This window comes from Theropithecus gelada, chromosome 5, assembly GCF_003255815.1.
Source record: "Theropithecus gelada isolate Dixy chromosome 5, Tgel_1.0, whole genome shotgun sequence".
NCBI lineage: Eukaryota > Metazoa > Chordata > Mammalia > Primates > Cercopithecidae > Theropithecus > Theropithecus gelada.
This window is the reverse complement of record NC_037672.1, coordinates 51,958,859-51,968,696: the sequence shown is the minus strand read 5'-3', so window position 1 is coordinate 51,968,696 and position 9,838 is coordinate 51,958,859. Positions and strand designations below refer to the sequence as shown.

Below are 9,838 nucleotides of genomic sequence, written 5' to 3'. Positions count from 1 at the left end.
TGCTTAGTCAGCAGTCTTAGCTGAACAGAGTGAAGAATCTGTAGGAGAGCAAAATACATGTGAGGAAGAACTCAAACTTACATCACAGCTTCCACTACTTTGAGCTACAAAAGCAAATAGGAAGTCACTTCAATTCAAGACATTTATCAATCACCTATCATGCACAAGATTGGGCCTTTCGTATTAAAAAGATGAACAAAAGCACAAGTCCCTCCCCACCACCAATTTGGAGAGGAAGGTCTGGTTACTCAACAGAAGAAATAGGACAAATGTTGCAATAGAGAAGCACTCTAAGTATAAGAGATTCACCTCACTAGAGCTGACTGAAGTTTTCTTATGATACAGACTCTGGTAACTCATTTTCCACCCACTTAAAGAAGCGGTATAAGAAATTATAAAATAGTATATAATAAATATATAATAAATAGAAATTATAAAAAAGTCTTGGAGATTTTATCAGTGAGTTGTGGGTGACTACGAAATGCTCTCAGGAATGTAATCCAGGGTTGCAATAATCTTGTAATCAAAAAGCTAGAGCAGGAGATTACTCCAGCTTCCATGATTTTTTTGTCTTGTTTCTAAACTGGGTGGAATTAAACATTTAAATCTTAATATACAAGATTGATCTATTAGGCCTATTTCCAGTACTGGCTGAAGTATTATTAATTAAGAAGATACAATACCATCAATATTTTTGAGAAAATTATCTTAGCTGTAACATTATTCTGAACACTTTAATCATGGTGGCTGTTAAGCCTTCAGGTTGTATAACACTTTTTAGTAAGAGCTCCAGGATCCTAGCTACACTGAAAGGACGTGGGGCAGGCTGGGGGTCAGTGCCCTCAGGCATCTTAGTTTCTAGGGCCCGGGACTTCTGTTGCTAGGCATTCACTGAAAGAATAATGGCAGGGCCATTGTAAGGGTGGTTTTCTCCCCGCCCTCTTTAAACTTGCCTTTCTCTGCTTCTGAAAATAAGTGAATATTTGGAGACAGCCTACAGAGAAGCCAAGAGGTTTCTGCTTCTGTTGATGTTAGCATTTGGTTATAACCACGGGCAAAGAATATTAAGGTAAGAGCTACCAATAATTTTTTAAATTAACATTTGCTTATTTTTGTAAGATAGAACTTTGTTATTGTTGCTTCAGCTAAGATTACAGGTCTATTTCAAGTATTAATAGTTTAGCTCTTTGTGTAACATACATTGTCTTTTAAAAAAAGCATTAATTTTCCTTTATAATGGGCACTTAGAGTTCAGGAAGAGTGTGCAGAGAAAATGTTCTGGCAGAATTCAATAAGACATGTGAAAATAACCTGAAGAAAAGCATTTATGTTGAAAACTGTTATGTTATTGTTTATGGCATTTTGATTGACAGGCTGAATCCACTACTAAATCAACAAACTTTGTACTGTGGAACTGTTAATCTTTTGGACATGGTATGATGCTGCTTTTAATTTTACAGATATTCTGATTGCTCTGGGTATAGAAACCCTGGAGGAGGACAGTTGGTGAACTTACAAATATAACTGCCTGCTTCTCTTTTGAAACCAAACTCTGGTTTAGCTGTTTACATGTTTTCTAATGTAGCAGAAATTGACTTCTTTGTGTCAACACAAAGAATTAAATTAAAACATGAAATCAGTTAAGTTGGGGGAGAAGGTTGAGTTTAAGCCCTTAAGCAAAAGGATCTGGGTTTAAATGGCAGTTCTGTCCCCTCTCAGCTGCCATATCTTGGGCAGTTACTTAACTGCTTGTTAAAATGGGGATTCTGAGTCACTATGTCACAGGAGTTTTAGAGAAATTAAGAAAGATATTATAGTTTATATGCCACTTAATAGGGTGCTTAGCACAAAATCAGTGCACAGAGTTAACGATTACCCACTATAATAACCTAAAGAAGGAAATCAGCATTAATCTGCCCTTCTCTTGGCATAAGAAAATTCAGAAAATCTGTAAGCTGTCCAACAAGAATTTATAGAAAAGGTGAGTCACATAGAAGGCTCTGTGGTGCTTTAGAGTAAGAATAACGTTGCCTTGAAGATCAAAGAAATTTAAGGATAGGTGAGTCCAGTACCTTATCCTGACAAGAGGAGAGAAAACATAATGGACATTTAAGAATTGATAAAGCATAGCTTTGGTTTCTTGATATAGCATCTCTCCTTTTTACCGATATATCGCTTTACATCGAATGGAACAGTCCTAGGCAGTGTGACCCATGTAATCATGGGAAGAAGAATACAGAGGAGAGAACTGAAGCTTGGCAACATCAACCGATATGTCTAAGACCACACCAGCAGTAACTGACAGCAGGGATGTTAAAAAACAGTCTCAGGCTCGATCCTGATATTTCTTTCTACATTGCACTGCATGTAATTCTAAAAGAAATGTTAAAGGGTTGAGAGGGAAGAAGTCCATAAAAATATGAGAAAAACTATGTGCTTTCACAAAGTAGATAAATGTAGTAACTACTGGGATTTGGGAGCAGAAGCACTGATAAATTAAGGGTAAGGCATTTGTTTGCTCCCTTAATGCAAATCCGCAGAAATCTTTTGCTTGTATTCACTGGAACTTTTTCAATGACTAATTTCTTTAATTTAACGAATGATAACACAGCTTGTATACAGTAAGCTAAGCAACAAATTAACTGCCGGTGGAGGCAACTTCTTAATTTTATTGGGGCATATGCTAGCATCTAGTTAAGTTTAAATTCCAATCTGGCACATACATACTTCAAAACTCAAACCACATTTGTAAATTTTAAGCAAATACATTTGTAGCACAATTCTTAAATTTAGGACCTGCTTGTTCTGAGGTGTTAAAGGACTCGAACAAAGTGTGGCCGTTTTCTAGTCATGACATACAGTCTCCACAAGTTGAGAATGAATGTTGTATGTACTTGTTTTGTTAAAAATGATTTTTTCTAACTGTAAAAGCAGGTGTTCTCATTTTGTATGAATTCTAATGTGTGTATAAATGAATTATACGCCTTTTCACTTTCTTGTAAATGAAGGACTGATAGAAGAATATTATTGATATTAATTAAAGAATATTATTTAATATTCATTAAAGCTGTTTTGTGTTTGTCAGAGGTGCCCATGGTGAATGGAAGATGTCTTTTCTAGTCAGTACTGTTACTGCAACTCTAGTATTGGTTCATCTAGTATTGATTCTTATTTTTACACAATTAAGTGCTGTACACCTGCTTCAATTCATTAATATACTGTTGAAAGTTGTGTACTGAATCCATTTTGGTTGCACTACTTTAAACTTACAGTTTAGCCTTTGAGAGCTAAAGAGTAATGATACAACTAATAAAAGAGTCTAGCATAATAACTTATGCATTAACTATTATTGAAAATATTTCAGATGAATGTAAAGTGCTTTCTGGGCTATTTTGTATTTTCACTTTGATAATAACACTTGTTTCCAATATCTAGTTATACCTTAAATTTATTACTAATGCCTTAAATTTATTACTAATGAAAGTTTGTCAGCAGCGGGGATCTCTCTAAATTTAAGCTAAGTTACCCTCTGAGAAAGATTACCTTAGTATTTTGGTGATGTTGATTATCACAATCACATTCACTACAATGACCATACATCTTTAATTTAATTACTATGATATGGAGTGGAGGATATTGTTGTCTCTTAATTTTACTACCTTAAGTAGGTTTTGTCATGTAAAAAAGAGAATTTAGATTGCTATTCAACTACTTGCTATGAGTTTTTTTGTTGCTGTCTCTTTATAAATCCATGTTCCTGATATTGAAACATTTTCATCAATATTATATTAAATAACAGTAAATATATAAAATATATAACCTTAAGAACAATACTTAACTTTTTTCATTCTTTAATAAAGTTAGAAAAAATCTTCTAAGCTTTAAATTTATCTGCATTTAGGTGATTTTAAGAGAACATGTATGAAGACAGACAGAGTAAGGTGTGGAAAGACTACTGACCTAGTTTTAGAAAACTTGAATTTTAGTCTAACACTTTTAACAGTGAAGTTTTCTTAATGCCCTTCTGCATTTTTTCCTCCATTTAATGTCCTAGGCATATTACATCTTTGATAAATATCAGTTCAATTTAAGTTGACTCTCTGTGCTGTGGATAATTGCTGCTGTCCAGAAGAATATATATGCGTCGTATTCGGTAAGCAAAAGATTGCATACTTGATTTAAGGAAGATGAATACAATGATAGGAAGAAGCAAATATTCTTTATTACATTTTCATTAAGTTCTTTTCTTTCACTTTAAAAACTTAATTTGTAATATATACACAATAAAATGTACGGCTGTTAAGTGTTCTGTTTCACGCGTTTTGACAATTGCATCTACTCAGAATCTACAACCGAAAGCAAGATGTAAAATATTTTCATCATCCCAGAAATGCTTTTCATGTCCCTTTCCAATCAATCTTTCCATCCCCAAAGGAAACTTCTTTCTGATTTCTATCATTGTAAATTAGTATTTCTTGCTCTTGAACTTTATATAAATATAACTGTAACATAAGTATTATTCTTCATCTCAAATCTCTCAGGAATCATATTGATTTTTGACATTCATACATGTTATTGCATGTATCAGTGTTCATTCCTTTTCATTGCAGAATACTATTTCATTGTATGAGTGCAATATTCCAGTCTTTGTTTATATCTTCTTCTCTTGATATTCTCTTATATTTGGGCTGTTACGAATATTCTTGAACAAGTCTTTTTGTGGACATATTTTTTATTTTCCTTGTGTAAGTATCTCAGGCAAATTCTTGAATCATGAATGACATGAATTTTCAACTTTATAATTGCTGCGCAATTCTGCAAAGTGGTGGTACCGTTTTATTCTACCTGAAATGAATGAGTTCTGATTGCTTCACTCCACTCCCATCCAACATTTGGTGCTATAAGGGTTTTAAAATTTTAGGTCTCTTAATGGGTGTGAAATGGTATCTCAGTAAGGTTTTAATTGCTTTGTTTTGCTGTGATCACTAAAGATGCTGGGACATCTTTTCACATGTCTGTTAGCCAGTTGTGTATCTTCCTTTGTGATGTGTCTGTTCAGGGCTTTTGACAATTTATTAATTGTATTGCTTGTCTTTTCATTAATTTATATGAATTCATTTTATATTTTGGATGGAGTAATTTGTTCAAATATCTAAATTTCTATTATTTTCCTCCAAGATGTGACTTGCCAATTTGTTTTCAACTATGTCCTTTGATGAGCTAAAGTTTTAAATTTTGAGGAGATGCAATGTTTCAACTATTTTTAAATGGTTCATGTTTTCTGTATCTATTAAATAAATCTTTCTCTATACCAAGACCATGAAGACATTTCCTTATACTTGCATCTACAAGGTGTATGGTTTTAATGTTTATATTTAAGTCTCTGAACCATCTCAAATTAATGTTTGGATTTGGAGTGGATTCAAGGTAAAGGTTCATTTTTTTAAATTCACGTATTTGTTCCAGCATAATTATTTAATAAGATATTTTACCATTGAATGGACTTGGTTCCTTTGTCCAAAATCGGTATAGATTAATTTTTGGACTATTTTGTTCCAGTGCTCTATTTTTCTATTTTTACACCAATATTATACTATTTTGCTTATTGTAGATTAAGTCTTGACATCAGGTAGTATTAACTATCCAATTTTTTAAAAATTGTTTGAGTTTTTAGATCCAATGTATTTCCTTATTAATTTTAGCATTGCTTATAAATTTAATCAACAAAAATCTGCTAAGATTAGTTACTTTTGTATTGAAGGTATAAATAAACTTGAGGAGGATGGACTTTTAAATATCAAGTTTTCCATTCCTTGAACTTGGCATATTCACTTATTCAGGTGTTTCAAAAAATTTTTGGCAATATCTTGTTGTTTTCATTGCAAAAATCTTGCAAAATTTGGTTTATTCCAAGATTTTGATGGGTTTTGGATGCCATTATAAATGGAACTTTAATAAACTGCTATTCCCATTGCTTGTGGCTATCATATGAACTACGATTAATATATGAATGTTAACCTTTTATCATGTGAACTTGCCTAAATTCACTAATTTTGAATTCTTTTTCTTTTTCTTTTCTTTCCTTTTTATAGAGACAGGGTCTTGATATGTTGCCGAAGCTGGCGTGCCCTGGCTATTCACAGGTGCAACCAGAGCACAGTGCAGCCTAGAACTCCTGGGCTCAAGTGATCCTCCAGCCTCAGCTTCCCAAGTAGCTGGGACTACAGGAGTGTGCCACCACACCCTGCTTTAGAAACTTTGAGGATTACATCACATTTTTATGTACACAGACAAGTCATTTATATATAGTATAGCACTTTACATTTTCCTTTCCAGTCATCTTACTTCTAACTTCTTTTATTCCTTATTGCATCAGCTAGGATTTTCAATGCAATAGTGAACAGAAGTTGTGAGAGCAAATAATTTTGTTTTTCCTTTTTATATTAGGGAAAAAGCATTCAAAGTTTCATAATTAATAAAGATGTTAGCTATAGATTTTTTGTAGATGCCTTCTATTACTAGTATGCAGATAGATTTCAATATAAACTAGTGTTTAGTCTTGTCACATGTTTTTACACTATCTATTTAGATGTATATACATACATTTCCTTCCCTTCCTTCCTTCCTTTCTACGTTCTTTCCTTCCTTCCTTCCCTCCTTCCTTCTTTTTTTCCTCTCTCTCCTTCTCTTTTCTGTCTCTGTCTCTCTCTCTCTTTCTCTCTCTGTCTTTCTGTCTTTCTTTCATTCATTCTAATATGGTGAATAACATTGCCTGACTTCTGAATGTGAATGAACCTTAACTTCTTTGAATTACCCCTGTGGGATCATGATATATTAGCTTTTACATAATGATATCATTTGGTTTAATACTTCTCCTTTTATGTCAATGAAAGATATTGGTCTGAAGTTTTGTTTTTATTGAAATATTTTTTGTAATATTTGGTATTAGGTTTTTATGGCCTTATAAATGAGGTTGGGATGTGGTATCTCCTTTTCTGTTTTTGAAAAGAATCCATGAAGATTTGTATTGTTTTTTCTTCAAATGTTTAATATAATTTACGAGTGAACATTTGGACCTGGAGCTTTACTTGTGGGAAAGGTTTTATTACGAATGGAGATTTTTAGTTTTCTAAATGTCTCTTTATACCAGTTTTAGTTTTTAAAGGAATATTTTCATTTTGTTTAAGTTGCAAGATATATTGGCATAAAGTCTTCATAATGTGTCCTTACTATTCTTGCAATGTGTGTAAGCTCTTTATAATGTCTCTACTTTTATTTTCTAACACTTATAATCTCTTCTCGCTTGTTTTTCTTGATTAGTCTTGCTAAAGGTCAGTTAATCATATTAATTTTTGCAAAAAATCAACTTCGAAAATTATTCTTCTCTCTTCTTTGCCCATTTTCTGTTTCATTAATTTCTGCTATTATTTCCACTATTTCTTCCTTCTACTAACTTTAGGATAATTTTGATCTTTTTTATCTATTACTTAAAATGGAAGCATACCTCAATAATTTCATCCCTTTCTTCTTCCTTTTTTTTTTTATTTTTATTTTTTATTAGCCACCATGCCTGGCTATTTTGTTTTTTACTTTTTTTATTTTATTTTTTTGTATTTTAGTAGAGACGAGGTTTTGCCACATTTCTTACGCTGGTCTCAAACTCCTGAGCTCAGACAATCCACCTGCCTCAGCCTCCCAAAGTGCTAGGACTATAGGCATGAGACACTGTGCCTGCCCCCTTTCTTCTTTTGTAATATAGGCATTTCAAGTGACAAAATTGCACAAAATTTGGTATGTTTTGATTATCATTCAGTTACACATATTTAAAACATCCCTGTTATTGCTGCTTTGACTGAGGATTATTTAGAAGTATATTGTTTCATTTAAAATATTTAGGGATTTTTAACAGCTTACTTTTATTTATTTGTAACTTAACACTTTTGTGTTTATAGAATATTCTCTTTATGATTTTTATGCTTTGAAACTTACTGAGAAATAGTTCATGACCCAAAACACATTCTGTATCAATGATAGTTCCCTTTACATTTAAAAAGTATGTGTTCTGTAGTTGTTGGATGTTCCATGAATATCAATTAGGTCCAATCGGTTAATAATTTTGTTCAAATCTTCTATATCATTGCTGATTATGTGAATATTTGTCTACTAAAGGAAGGATGTTAATATCTCTGACTATGATAATAGATTTATCCATTTCTCCCTTTAATTCTATCCATTTTGGCTTCATGATTTTTATTTTTCTATTTCTTATTTTTATGGCTACATAATGGTTGTACATATTTATGGGGTACATGTGATATTTTGATACAAGCATATAGTGTTTAATTATCAAATCAAGGTAATTAGGATATCTATCACCTGAAACATTTATCATTTCTTTGTGTTATGAACATTTCATATCCACTTCTCTAGTTATTTTGAAATATACAATAAACTATTGTGAACTATAGTCACCCTATTGTGCTACTGAAACCTATATCTTATTTCTGCCATCTAATTGTATTTTGTACCCAATAACCAACCTTTCTTTATGCCCCACTCATCACTATCCTTCCCAGCCTGTGATAACCAAAATTCTACTATCTACCTCCATGAGAGCAAATGTTTTAGCTCCCACAAATTAAAGAAAACATGTGTATGTTTTTGGAGCTTTTGTCAAAAATTATTGATGAAAGCAATTGAAGGTGACACAAAAATGGGAAGATATCTCATGTTCATGGATTCAAAGGATCAACATTGTTAAAATGTTCACGCTACAAAAAGCAATCTACAGATTTAATGCAATCCCTATCAAAATACCAATGACGTTCTTCCAGAAATAGAAAAAAAAAATCCTAAAATTTAAATGAAACCACCAAAAATACAGAATAGCCAAAGCAGTTCTAAGCAAAAAGAACAAAGTTGGAGGAATCATATTACCTAACTTCAAATTATACTACAGAGTTGTAGTAACCAAAATAGGATGGTGCTGGCATGAAAACAGACCCATAGACTGATGAAACAGAATAGGGAACCCAGAAATAAATCCACACATTTACAGTGATTTTGGCTTCACATATTTTGAAACACTACTAGGTGCATTTATATTCAGTATTATGTGTTCTTGATTGACTGAGTCTCTTTTCCTCCTTTCTTTCCCTTTTTATATGAAGTGAGTACTTTCTAAATGTTCCATTGTAATCCTATATTGATTTTTAAGCTATATTTTTGTTCTAACAATTAAAATATGCATTTTAATTTATTCTACTATGTTTTCAAATAACATTTTACTTTTCACTTATAACATCAGAATCTCCTTATAACTGTGTAATTTCATTTACACACCTGCAGGCTGTTTCTGTTCCTCTTTCTTGAATTTTAACTACAAAATGCTATCAATCTCACCATACATTATTGCTGTGATTTTTGTCTCAACAGTCAAATAAAAAATAATTTAATTCATTATTATTTCACACTACATTTGAAATTATAATGCTCTCTCTTTTCTTCTTTATTTCCTCCAATTATAGGTATGTTGAACCATATGAAATTGTTCTACGGATCTCAGACACTGTTCATTTTGTTCACATATGCATCTTTTTTGAATCTATACTAAAGATAATATCAATTATCTACCTTTTTAAATCAATAATAAAGATAATATCAAATTTGTTTATCTATATAAAACTTTTCTGATGCTCTCCATTCCTTCTTGCCAATCTAGCTCCATTTTTCTATAGTTTCTCTTTTGCTGGAAGGGTTTCTTTACTGTACCTTATAGGGTGGGTCTTCTGAAATCAAATTCTTTCTTTTTTTTTTTTTTTTTTTTTTTAGGGGTTTT

General features: G+C 32.1%; 1 protein-coding gene across 1 annotated transcript in view; it reads left to right on the top strand.

Annotated features, from left to right (window-relative positions):
- Positions 1 to 998: 998 nt before the first annotated feature.
- MMRN1 (multimerin 1) overlaps positions 999 to 9,838 on the top strand; it is a 76,093-nt gene continuing 67,253 nt past the window's right edge. The window contains exon 1 of the mRNA XM_025385752.1: positions 999 to 1,069. The gene's annotated coding sequence lies outside the window, so the exon portion shown is untranslated. The remainder of the gene's footprint in view (positions 1,070 to 9,838) is intronic.